The following is a 14906-nucleotide window of genomic DNA, read 5'->3' as shown; positions in this document are numbered from 1 at the left end:
AAGTTAAATTAAATTAAAGTTGCAAAATTATCAAATACTGCAATCTTCTTTGGCTATAACGTATATGAAGAGTGTTTTAGAGGGGTAACTTCGTTAAAACATGGTCTATGCTATTCTTACAGTGGTTAGCTATCAACACCTCTCTTCAAAAGGATACAATTGTGTATGAGAGGTGATAAATCAAAGAATCGAGTATAGAATGAATTATAGAGTTAATTCAAAGTAAGTATGCAAGATTTGAACACCGATGTAAATATGATCTGTTTGGCTGTATTACGCTTTTTCAAAGTTTACAGAGTACAATGAATATTCTGTAAAGACTTTGTTACTAAGACACTAGTAACTTCTCCTATTTATAGGAGAGGAAAGCGTCCAAAAAATATACTAAGGACTAAAACATTATGCTTCGAATATTATGCCTTAGTAAAATAAAAATACACAAATGTTCGAAGACCCTAAATACAAACTTTGACAATTACAACACTTTGACCCTCTCCCCCTTTGTAGTAAAAGTTGAAGTCTTTAGTTTATAAGTAGAGTAATGGAGTAAAGAAAAACTCTTCGAACTTCAGTGTACCAAGAAATAATCTTCTTCATTTCCTTCTTATCGCCTTCATTATACTTTTTACAGTGGTTCATACGAACAATTAAGTTCGTATATTGAGATGTTGAATATCTCTCCACTTCGCTGGCTTGAAACAAAAATATCTTCAATTTTACAACTTTATCATTCCCAGCAAAAACAATTCCAAATTACTTTAAACATATTTCTCCATCTGCAACTTCTTTAACTCAGTCTGAGTCAATGAAGGAGCCATTGGAACTTTAACTTCCATTCCCTTCGCAGTTGCAAGCTCCACATCAGTTAGTGCAAGGCACTCATAATAATTTTCAATGAAAATTTTCATGTGAGTAACTCCAAGTTTGAATTCTTCAGGATTAGTATTTTGCAAATAGGAGAAAGATTTGTCTTTAAGAAGCAATGCAACTTGTATAAGATCATACAAGTTCATTAGAGGAAAGTCAGCAATGGTGAATTTGCATGTTTTACCATTTTCCCTGGCCACAATGTATTTTACATTTTGAACAATATTTTCGTAGACCGCATCTTTCTTCATGCTAATCACCTTTTTAATCTTGATTAGTGACCAAACTTCCTCAGGAGCTTTACCTAGAACTGCATGAAATCGAATCTTCATATGAGTTCCTTTATCCTTTTCTTTGAAATTCCCTTCTGCTTTAAATTGAGGCATGATGAACATCATCTTATTAACAGGGAAATCAAACTGGCAAGCATCAGTGTTTGTAACCACATAACTCTGTTTTGGCTTCTTATCAAAAGAGTACACGTGGTTAAAGGGAACCAAGGCTTCGATTGTTTCATAATTGTAATGCTTAGCTGGATCACCTTTATTCATACCCTTCGGATCTCCAGCCCTCTGAGTCATGATGCTTTGAACAAGCCTCATTCTCTCGAGTTTAGCTTCAACTTCAGCCTTCTTTTCTTCCTTGAATTTTCAACTAAAATTGATTTGCCTTAGTCTTTCGAAGCAGATTTTTTAGTTAATTGTTTTGGCTTCGAACCACTCGCACCAAACTCCAAAGGTTTACCAATAACAATTCCTTTCGAAATTGTTCGTGTAATTGGCAATGTTGTAATAATTGTTGAAGTCACTGGTTCACTAGACACAAACACTAGCTTCGTTGATGGGATTTCCGAAGAAAATACCTTGCCCACAACTTTCGCTTCTTCTTCTGTGGACTTCCTTTCTCCCCCTTGCACCCCTACGACCAGACTCGCCACGTCCAAGAACAGACCCGCCGATTCTACGACTATCTTCAACCTACTCGCTGAGTTGTTCTTACAACTCGCTGAGTTCCAGGCCATCTTCATCCAACTCCCCGAGTTGTTCTTCCAACTCACCGAGTTCCAGCCTTTCTTCAAGCAACTCGCTGAGTCCACCCATGTGACTCGCCGAGTACCACCGGGTCTGAATCCATACAGAGGCTTTCCAAGCCATGCAGATGATCCAAACCATAGATCTACCCCTCCTAAGGCCATCTATCACGTAAAATGGCAATCTTTACGTCAATCCAAGAAGATATAGGCATTTTCACTCTAGGGTATGGGTTTGGGACAAGATAGCTCCATCAATCTCTCAAAAACAGGGACCTTTATGCATTCTAACTCTTCTCCATTCCAGATCTGAGGTAGCAATCTCAGATCTAACCTAGAAACTCCAACACATCAAAAGATATGATCTCTAACACCTCCAAAAATGATGAATCTAGATAATAGCAGCTCAAACAATGAAATAATACCTCAAAAGGAGGCTCCAAGAGAAGATTAATCTGAATCCTTGCAAAGCCCTTTGATCCAAGTCTCTTCTCCTTCATGATTTCTTCAACAATCACTTCCCCAAGCTCTAAATGCACTCAAATCCTCTACAATCACGTATCTAGGGTTTCTGGACTTCAAGGGAGATCAAAGAGGCTGGGGAGAGGGTATAATGTCCTTTAAATAGGGCTCATCCTCCGAATTTAGGGTTTTCTCCACTCAGCGCCTACTCGCCAAGTCCATCTTTGGACTCGCCGAGTAGGCCACTTAACACGCGAACAAAGTCGCGACCCTACTCGCCGAGTCCACCCATGGACTCGCCGAGTTGCCCTTATACATTTTCAAATTTAGCTCTTCAAATCTACTGTTGATATTCCGGGATGTTACAGTTCTCCCCCACTTAAATTAGGCTTCGTCCTCGAAGCTTGCGGCAACTCAACTCTAGAAATTCTCTCGCATTACAACTCCTGCCATTAACCCAGCCAGGTTCCCCAAAGCACAACCATGAAAACCAAAAACTCACTTTCTCCTTTTTTGCGGTGTCCTGACCACCGTCACAAGCCTGCCACCGACTTTACCCTCTGATAACCACACCTAACAACTAAGTACCACCCATGGTGCAACACTACTCCAAATCATAACCATCACTCGACCCATATGAGCCATAAATAACTATGCACCATCGGATTCCCGATCTGAGTCCAACTCTATCCATTCCATGCTGACAGAAAGACACATTCTTCAGAGCAACTCCCACGAGTTCTCCTTTTGCAATCACCTACACATGCTAAACTAGGTCTAGCACCCTCGGGTTAGGAAAACCCATCACACTGACGACCCTCAAAACATCCCACAGGATGAACCACTACTACATACACAATTCCTTGATCAGAATCAGACTGGGAGTCCAAGACTCCATTCCTGCATCCCTTCCGGGCCTCTCGGTTCTGCACCCGCGGAATTCCTTCCGCGACCTCAGCAAACATCCCATCCGGATGTGTTTCCATATCACCGCCGCACACACTACGCAATAACCGTAATGAAAACACTTCAGTCATAACTTCGCACTACTGATTTCACTTCTGTGACTTACACTCCCTCTCGGAGCTACATTCCCTTCCTTTTTCCTTACCAAGGAAATCCACTTGGCAGTCTTGACACTACCACAAGCGACGCGGTGCTCACCCAACACTACACCATTTTCCTTATCACATATCCGCTATCCCATGCACCATACATACCCTGAATTCACTCGCGAAGACTCTCAATTCCATGCACTACCTCCACTAATCGTGATCAATATTCGAGGCCAGACCTTACAACGCTAACATATCACGACACACTCAATCCATTTTCTCGCACCGATCTAACGATACATGCAGAGTCTTCAGCATGACTGGACCGCCTTACCAGGCCTTCAGCCAACTGGACCACTCTCATAACCTTCAGCAGACCTGGACCGCCCTCCAGGGCCTTCAGTCTGGCTGGACCGTTCCCCGAGCCTTCGGCCTAACTGGTACGCCTACCGGCCTTTAGTCTATCCGGACCGCTCGACTAGCAATCAACAATCCGAGTTACTCCTTCGGGAAACTCCTCCCATGCATATTGTTCTAGCCCTCTAGAGGTTCCGAACTCTACCTCCATCCTAATAGTCCCGCCCGGCACGCCTTGGTCTGTATCCCGCCCAGCACGCCTGCCATTTACTCATACAAGCCAATGCCCTTGGCTGACCAGGACACTACTGAATCCCATGCAGCTAAACAACCTTTCATACTCGTCGATCCTCCGAAGAATTCTCCAATTCTACCCCACTTAGAGCACTGAGTATCAACCACCGGTCGCCACCACCGACCTCCCTCAACAACCCTTCACGACACATACTCTTTCATGCGAACCAATTCCGACTAACACGAGCAATATTCACAGATCACACATCAACACTGATCATTCCGGACTTGAAAGAACTAGATCTTCAACTAACCACTCCTCAGACTGCAGATGCTACCCGATATCCAGACCAATACCCGATTCCCATGAACAACCCTCATGAAAGATAACCAACGAATTCCCAACACTAAAACCATAACCAAGCCATAACCCTCAACACCAAATTATACAATACCGAAATTCACGCAACAAGACTAGCAGATAAACAATACTCCACAATGACCATAAAATAATAAGACATCAAGAAGAACATACCCACAGCTGCATCCGGCACTACCCTGACCTCCTCCGCTGTAAGCTGAAAAGCACGACCCTGAGCCCTTGGGGGCTCCGCTCCACCCTGACCTCCACCCGTGATCCTCAATGTGGCCGGTGCCGGAGCCTGCATCGGTCCTGCAGTAAGCTGTGGACATTTGACCCTCAAGTGCCCAACCTGATGACAATGATAACAGATCCTCAAATCCCGACTCGGGACTGCCTACCGACAATCCCTAGCATATTGCCCCTCCTTTCCGCACTTGCGGCATGCACCACCGGACTAACAAACTTCGGCGTGACCCCTCCCACACTTCCTACAAACGTGGCTGCCCTGATATCCCACCCTGGAATCAATGGTCTTGGACCGTTTCGATGCCGGCTACGACTACACCGGAACTTGCCTCAGCTCACGCAACTACAAATCAATCTCCAACTCCCGCCGCCTGGTGGCCTCCTGCAACTCTAACAATGTCTCGCACTTCGACGCAGACACGAACTGTCTGATATCCCTCTTGAGCATACTCAGATATCAGGACATCTGAGCCTACTTCGAAGCAAACTCGGGGCAAAACATCACCCTCTCAGTGAACATCCTGGTGATCTCCGTCACCGACTCCGAATCCTGCTTCAGCTCCAGGAACTCCCGATCCAATCTATCTCTCTCAACTCGCGGAACATAACGAGTGTTGAACATCTCTCTGAACTGATCCCATGAAACCGCAGCCCTCTACGCATCCGAATACGACCCCATGGTCAATCTCCACCAATCCCTCGCCCCGAGCCTCAACAGGTTCAAAACACACCTCACCCTCTGATCAGCAGGGCATGAACACGTGAAGAAACACCCTTCCACGTCTGACAACCATCTCATAGAAACAATCGGGTCCTGAACCCCATTAAAGGTACGGGGCTTCGTATTATCGAAGTCCCAATACTGAAAACCTCTACCAGCTCCTCCCCCTGCCGCTGCTACAGCCGTAGTAGCCGCTGCGGCAGCCGTCTCTACGAGAGCCGCATAACGCTCATCAAAATACTCCACCATGGCGGTCTTGATCGACCCAAACAGTTCCGACAGCTCGGCCCAGAACAACGCAGCAACCTCATCGTGCAGGATCTCACGTATCCTAGCATCCAAATCGACTGTGCTCATCTGACCGATAACCTTGGGCGGTACTGACCCGCCCTGACCTCCCTCTCCTACTCCCAATCCTGACTCGGATCCACTCCCAGCATGCCTCGAAATCTCCATACTGAAAAACACCACAATATCTCAGATACTTCCCACTATCCCGGGGACCAACTCTCAACCCAACCCTAGAGGTCATGGTTTCCCTGATACGCGTATGGGTCCTATGCTTTCAGTAGTACGGGCCCATACTACCTTCCACACCTACCCATATTTGTATGAAGTACTACCACAACACCCTAGTGACAAATATACGTAGCAAACGCTCAATCCTCACTCCTAGAGGAACACTGGAAATCTCTCACAAGGAAACCTAGGCTAACAGGCATCATAAATCAGGCAACACATCATGAAATCCTGAAGATCCCTAGCCTAGCACTAGCATGCTGTTCTATCAAAGCTCAATAAAAACAAATATCATGTATGGTATTTTGAGATTACTTACTGGCTCTGTCTGATCGTACCTCCGCGTCCTCCTTTACTTATTTTGAAAACCATTTAAAATTCTCTTTTAAAAACCCTCCTCAATTTGAGACTAGAGTCACACGAGTGTTCCTCCAATTCACTCAAACCAAGGCTCTGATACCAACTTGTAACGACCAAAATTTCAACAAAATCTAAACTTTTAAAAAACATCCCAATTCATTAAGTTATTACAAAAAGGTTTTCAATATATTTATTATCAGAGCATTCCCAGGTTCATATCATAAAACATAAACACGAGGAGCGATACGATGGCTCCTTTGCCTTGCTAGAGTCTCCTTAAGAACCTGAAAAACATTAAACCACAACTGTAAGCCCGAAAGCTTAGTGAGATACCCCCAAAATAACAACCACATATACCATACACATAACATGCTATTTCATATCGAATCACAGAACAGCAATGCATATCGGGTCTACTGTGAGACTGGTCCGCCGTGTCGGGCCTTCAATCCACCTAGTCCACTCTCTGAGTCCAGTCATGTCCCTCGAGTCTGCAGTGTGGTTGGTCCGCCCGCACCGGGCCTTCAACCCACCTGGTCCACTCTCTGAGTCTACAGTATGACTGGTCCGCCCGCATCGGGCCTTCAGTCGGCCTGGTCCACTCTCCGAGCCTCGGCACATTTGGTCCACCCTCGTGGAGCCTACAGCCTATTCGGATCGCTCGCTGCGCCTTCAGAACAACCAGTCTACCCTAGGTATCTTGGCCTACAGCACGAAGCAGGACCCGCCTCAACCCAACTCCAGTCCAAACAACCATGTGCACATAAACATTCAATCACATAACAAATTCATATTCAATCAAACCGATCTAACAAATCACGTAACACAACATACTCTAAGCAGGATACCGACCTAACCGGTCACTAGCATAGCACCATCCTATATACCAGGATACCGACCTTAACCAGGTCTCTAACGAATACCATCCTAACTACCAGGATGCAAACATATCAAAGCAATAACATAACAACAGATACCCGGATCTCAATCCGATAAAGGGCCGACCTTGGTGCCTTAGACCCTGTTGATATAGTGAGGATAACTCACTTCGAAACTGTCGGCTGAACGGATAACTCAAGGTGCTCCGACTGCTGGTAGGATCTCCACCACTCGCCAACCACCAATACACTGAACTTAAAACAATATTCAACAATTACCGAAATTGCCACTGGAAAACAACTGGTCAACCCTTGGTCAAAGTCAAAGTCTACCCCTGACTGAATCTACTCGCCGAGTGATCCCGAGACTTACCGAGTCCAACAACTGTGAGTCCACTCGCACACAACTCACCAAGTCATCCCTTGACTCACTGATTCACAGGCCATCCAAAAGAAACTTGGACCCTATGACCAGCCTCGCCGAGTCCAAGAACAGACCCGCCGAGTCTACGACTATCTTCAACCTACTCGCCGAGTTGTTCTTACAACTCGCTGAGTTCCAGGCCATCTTCATCCAACTCCCCGAGTTGTTCTTCCAACTCGCCGAGTTCCGGCCTTTCTTCAAGCAACTCGCCGAGTCCACCCATGTGACTCACCAAGTACCACCGGGTTTGAATCCATACAGAGGCTTTCCAAGCCATGCAGATGATCCAAACCATAGATCTACCCCTCCTAAGGCCATCCATCACTTAAAGTGGCAATCTTTACGTGAATCCAAGAAGATCTAGGCATTTTCACTCTAGGGTTTGGGTTTGGGACGAGATAGCTCCATCAATCTCTCAAAAATAGGGACCTTTATGCATTCTAACCCTTCTCCATTCTAGATCTAAGGTAGCAATCTCAGATCTAACCTCTAAACTCCAATACATCAAAAGATATGATCTCTAAGACCTCCAGAAATGATGAATCTAGATAATAGCAGCTCAAACAATGAAATAATACCTCAAAAGGAAGCTCCAAGAGAAGATTAATCCAAATCCTTGTAAAGCCCTTTGATCCAAGTCTCTTCTCCTTCAAGATTTCTTCAACAATCACTTCCCCAAGCTCCAAATGCACTCAAATCCTCTACAATCACGTATCTAGGGTTTCTGGACTTCAAGAGAGATAAAAGAGGCTGGGGAGAGGGTATAATGTCCTTTAAATAGGGCTCATCCTCCGGATTTAGGATTTTCTCCACTCAGCGCCTACTCGTCGAGTCCATCTTTGGTCTCACCGAGTAGGCCAGTTAACACGCGACAAAAGTCACAACCCTACTCGCCGAGTCCACCCATGGACTCGCCGAGTTGCCCTTATACATTTTCACTTTTAGCCCTTCAACTCTACTCTTGATATTCCGGGATGTTACATCTGTTTCAGTGGGTGAAGTTAGTTTGGGGTATCAGTTGATTGAGAGGAGAACATAGAAGTGATTGGTTGATTGAGGATGTGTTCGAAGGTTGGAGAGATAGTAGTTGAAGTAAGAGGAATGGTTGATGTAGGTGTAACAGAAACAAATGATTCAAAAGGAGTAAAGATGAATGGACCTTGATCTGCATCCTTCGAAACATTTTTACCCAAGCCTGAAATTCGCACCTCCTCAAAAATTGACTTGGCAATCGAAACTTCAGGGGTGATTATGATAGTGGTCTCTGGAATTGAACTTGTAAGAATAGAGGTGACTTCAGGAGTTTCTGGTACGCGTTCATCCTCTTCTGTAGACTCACTTGATGAAACTATCTTCCGAGGCTTCTTGGTCTTCTTCTTCTTCGGTTGGGATAAATTTTTTTCCATGTCTTTAGTTGCTCGTTTCTTGGATGCGGGAGAAATAGGAACAGGAACCTCACGAAACAATACTCCTTGATGAGAAAGTTGAGGTTTACGAAGCAGTTTCTGAGATAAGGAGTTGCGTTTATGCTTGGATTTCATCTTTATTCTTTGAAACATCTCTATTTTCGAAGGAATAACCAGATTTTCTTATGACTCTTCCACTATTGGCGTAATCACTTGTGTTGCTTCGACTGTCACAGCAACATTTTCTGGCTTCTGCTTTGTGGATTTGGATGATGTTGAGCCCTTCGCTTTCTGCTCAGGAGAGATAGGCTCATCTTTCTTCGACTTCTTGGTCTTCTTTGCATCGCTTGGTAATAAGATTTCCGTAGGAATAGAAGAATCAATGGTTTTCAAATATGCCTGCAAGACAGGATTCGAAGAATCCACCCTTTTAAGCATTGCATCGGGAATCTGAGCAACACTTGGAAATTCATCAGCATCATCAACAACCTCCTTTGGAAAATGGTAAGACTGAAAAGTAACATTTTCTTCTTCATCAGAGACCAGAATACCTTCCTTGTTCAAGAAATGTTGCAAAATAAGACTCCAGTACCGAGCACACGAAATGCCATGAACAACATTCGTGTGTTCTACCGCTTTCTGGAACTCCTGCCATAGCTGTGTGGAATAATCGGCAGGAAGATCATAATACAGACCAGCCACCATGGCATATATCTGCATCCTTCCTTTATGCAAGCCAACTGTTCTTCCGGTTAAATAGCGCAAAAACATTCCAAACAAAAAATTCCATAGTTTTGGAAGACCATACTTCTTAAAGTCACTGATCTTTGACAATAAGGGTTGATATCCCATTTCATTAAGCATATGAATGATTTGAGAGAATTGAAATTCAACAAACGGAGGTGTATTTGGAATTTCAAGAATCTGGCAAACAGTTTCTTGGAAAGCCTAACCTTTTTATCATTGACTAAATGAAAGGTAATCGAATCAGTGGATTTATTGTATGTAGCTGTAGATCCTGCTTGAGAAAGCCAGGATAACGGAACAGACAAAGAGTTGAACATTGATTTTGATAAAACAGAGTATTTTAACGCAACAATTAGCATCTTGAATTCCTCCGGGCACTGTGAAAGTTCACCATTTACATAATAATTGGTAGATTGAATCTTGATAACTGGTACTGAGGATGTATCTTCGGTGGAAGCATCAACATGAGAAGTAGTCGCCATTTTTAGGCTTTGAAGAAGATGAAGAACAAAGAATTTTGGGAATTTTGGAGTGTTTGATCGCGTAAACGTAGAATGTACTCTAGAACCCCCTTTTATATGTAACGTTGGATGATTTGAATTTGAAGCGAGATGCATTTAATGAGATCCAACGTGGCACCTTGAAAATCGGACTAGTTCTGCGGAAAGTTAGCCATGCATTAAAAAGTGTCTGTCACATCTCCTAGAAAATCGGGTTGAATACCATAAGTCACGGTTACACAGCCTGTCACTATCCCATTTATTGAATAGTAGCCAATAGAACCCTTCGAATGGAGGCAAGGCTCTTTTACTTTTGGGATGAAAAGCGAAGTCATACGCCAGATGTTCGAAATCATCAGCCTGAGTTGGTATTACCCAGAACCTCAAGGATTTCGTGTGTGTAGTGTGCCAAAGAAAGGTTAGTCAAAAAACAATTAATTTTTTTTTGGAATGTAGTGATGTCAAAAATGCAGTTTGACACGAAGACAGTTAAACCCCGAGCAAAGGTTGCTTCATTAATCATCAAGAGAGATGATCATCATCTTGTGTATGTTCCCGTGAAGTACAATCGACTACTTTTGGATAAGCATCAAAGGGGTTCTTTTAAAAGTAATTCTTGGGTTGGTTTAAAATTTCGTTACATGTCAACCTAAACATAAGGTGATAAATTGTAACAGAAATTACTTGTTTGACTAGTGTAGTCAGTGACAAGTTTTCTTTGAAAAATGTGATTATGATAAGGATATTCGAATGAAACTCACACTGAAATCATATTCATAAAAAAACTTGTGTTCTGGATCTTGTTGGGTAAAAAACATCGTGGGTTTCGAATGTTTGATCAAGACCACACATTCGAAATGAATATGATTTGAAGTTTCGAATTTTGGTACAGAAACAAAAGTTTCATCAATATTTGGAACAATGTTCCTTGTCAATTCCTTAAGTTTCAAGATGTTTGGGTTTCACTTTCATCACGGACACATGAGGTCAGATCATTAACACATAATTTTTGTATATCTAGGTCTTGATGGGTTTGATCAGAGACCTCTCAGACATACTGTTGGGTTATGAGCATTCTAACACTCCTAAGTGTACATGCGACCCTAAATACCTTGGATCTATGTTTTCTCTATTATACATGCAAATATGAACATCCAAGGGATTATCCTAATCTAGCATACAAAACTATCAATATAACAAGATAGAATACATACCTCTTTGATGTAGAATGTCTTCATGAAGCTTGAGTGCCTAGTGCCCCAAGTGTGACACCTCAAATGGTTCACACAACACCAAATACACTTGGAATAACTTAAGAGAATTCTACACTTCGTGAAATCGGCTAGCCCTCTCTAGAATAATACTAGTGCCGATTTTGTCAAGAATAATATCTTTATATAGTGTTACAATTAGGGTAAACCCTAATTGTCATGACTTTCCATTTCCTTGGATCCATGGGTTCAAATACACCATGGAGCATCCATGGACCATCCTATGGGTTTTAGCCCAACTTGATTATCCATGGAGCATTAGCCCACTATACAAGTATGGATGATTTACACAATCAACCCATATATTTAATTAGTCTTCTTTTGATCACTTAGTTAATCCTAGATTAATTCTTGATCAATACTAATTAAATAATCTCATTATTCTTATTATTAATATACTAGAACTTATAATATATTAATAACCATAAGTGTCTTATTTCTCTCATTATAATCTATCCAAGTGCATGATGCCATGCAACCCAAATGGAGCATGCCGGGTCGGGTCAAGTCTTACCAATTATAGTTATGGGCTTAGACATTAATCCAATAGTCTCCCACTTGGATAAGTCTAAAACTATTATTGCGTATGACTTCAGGAACCAACTGGCAATCATAGCTCTCAAAAGCTTCTGTCGAACTCTGACCTTGTTGATAAACTCTGACCTTTATCAATGACTTGTCCATTAGATAAAGGATCATATATTCCTCCTTCTAGATATCATATGGACTGAGACATGGATTATAATCATTCTCTCTATCCATTTGTTGTTTCCCGATTTTCGATTTATGACCACTGACTAATTGAACAAATCAAATCAGTCCTGGCCCGGCCGAGCACTTCCATTTGTCATCATCAAATCAAAGAGGGGCCCACAGATATCGCTTTTATCCCGAAGGTAAAAGGAATGGATAAACGTCGACTCATATGGCTTGTTCTACTACTTGTTGAATCATTCACAATGACACGTTTTATAGCACCGAGTTACCAAATGCGGTTTCGTGCAATCAATCTACTATCAACTCATAGTAACAATTCATATCTCTAGGTTTGAAGAATATAAGATATTATCGTCTCATGATCACTCGTGATAAAATCCATGAAGTGATTCCAATGAGCGCATGTTGAATCCAATACTCAGAACTTATGAGCACTCATGAGTGTTGTAGCCCTTTTTCCAACACCTTAGACCTCTACAAGCCAACCCATGACAGTCTTAATTCATATCTACTTCCAACATATGACCGACTGTGGATGGTTTGAATAACTTAGTCATTCTGGAAGAATAACCTAGTTTATTCGGGAAGTCAAAACATGCAAAGTGAAACACAATAATAATTGAATCCAATATGGTATCAAAACCTATGAACATAAATAAAACACCTTTCATTTATCACCATATGATTACACATTATTCATTGTATACTGTTTCAGCTATCAACTTTATTCTTGAATTTAAAACAATAGTTGTCCCATGCTCCAAGCATGTACACTATGTTTTCTAAACATTAGTCATGCCATACACCAAGTATGCATACTATGTTTGTCTAAGATCTTTACTTTGTGAACTAGATCAATTGAACATAACTTCAATGATTCTCTTTTCACACTCCCAAATCCTTACTGCAAATACAAGAATTCCAAATTCATGTCATTTACTGAAATCTGTTAGATTCTAAACTTATATGCATTGATCCTCTCGTAATGATTATGCACAAAGTCAGACAGACTTGACAACAACCATTACAGAGAATTCCAAAAGAGATCAGCTCCTTAGAAACATCCTTCTTGCATTAAGTTTCCTAATCTTACATAGATTGAAATCTCTGACTTTAAAACATTTCCAGATTCATTTTGACTATCACTTCTGAACAAGAGTTGCCTCCTTACAGATTATGTCAATATGGTCCTTCCAGAATTATCACTATACTTCCAATTGTCCTTGAGAAACCAATCTTTGGTAAACCTTAGATTGTCCTCGACAATTGTTTAATCCTTTTAGTCATATCCAGTTCTAAACCTTTTCCCTTCTTAATGCCCCTGGCATTTGGAAAATTTTAGAAAGGATGAATATAGCACATGTAATCGAACCTATATCCGAAGCATATGGGACACGATTCATGATGTCTCACATAAAGACTAAACCAGTCTTTTGCTATAACATTTCCATTTCTATTTGCCAAGCTCTCATAATTCAGATTATGAAAAGGGATGCCGTACTCATAATCGAATTTTAGAACGCAAATAATGGACCCAGATACAGAATTTCCTTAAGTTGAGCCATTCCAACATGAAATTAATATATATCCTTGACTAAATGATTAAAACCTCACGATCTAAGCTTATAGATTTGAGATGAAGTATAATTTCCTCTCCCTTAATTATAGCAAAACAACTTTTTCCCAAATGAAACCTTTTTTGTTTTCTATAACTAACATTGCTAACTTGCAATATTTATCATAATTATCATGCTCCCACTAACATGATGATTATTAGCATAACACTTATGCTCCCACTAGCTTTAACATGTACTCAGAAAGCTCAACTTCTAGAAATCAATACTTTATTGACTTTCTTAACAAAGTTCAGATTTCTGATGCTAGATTGTTTTGATAAAACTTTATCAAAATCATACACCTTCCCTTAGATAGCACACTTGTGTGTCTAAACAATTATGAAGAGGGATGCTGTAATCATAATGGTTAGACCTTTTTGCAACTTCTCACAAGTCCAGGTTAGTGTGCCGGTAAACCACACACGCTCCACTAATGACTTTGAGAATGCAAATATCACAATTGCTATCTATCTAAAATCTACTTAGTGAAAGTGTTTCCTCACCATCATTTTCATGAATCGGAGAGAAACCTTATGACACTTAGATTTAATGGTGTATGTGTTCTTATCCATGTGAATTGTCAAAACCATAATCACAAGACATGGATAATGACAAATCCAAACTCATATGGACTGAACTCAATCTTAACTTCTTGCCACCTGGCAGCTCAAGGGCCTGCCATTGCTTCCAAGTTGTTGTGCAACCAATTGAGAACTCTAAGAAATCATATGCAAAGCCAACTTTGATTGGAATGGGCACAAAATATGTCAACACGATAGGTTATAAACGTCAAGTTGTGTGCTAGTGAGGAACTTCAGGTTTCATTCTTGATTAGTTCTTGAGACTTTCAAGACCTTTAAGACACCCACTGTCCTCTTGACCTATAAGACTCCCTTGTCAAACATCCAAGAGATAGTACGGATTCTAATCAAGACAAACACTTCACACAATTGGCCTTAGTTGGTCTTTGTTTTATCACAACTTACCAATTTCAAATGTACAAGAGTAGAAAACTTTTACTCTTACATTTGATAAGTGTTTTTAAACCTTCTTAAAGACATGTCACTCAAATTATAATCTTGGATTATGACTCTAAGACTTGTATTGGAACGAAGTATGACTCATCTTCTTG

This window comes from Lactuca saligna, chromosome 3, assembly GCF_052625555.1.
Source record: "Lactuca saligna cultivar CGN05327 chromosome 3, ASM5262555v1, whole genome shotgun sequence".
Classification (NCBI taxonomy): Eukaryota; Viridiplantae; Streptophyta; class Magnoliopsida; order Asterales; family Asteraceae; genus Lactuca; species Lactuca saligna.
Note: the sequence above shows the minus strand (reverse complement) of the source record.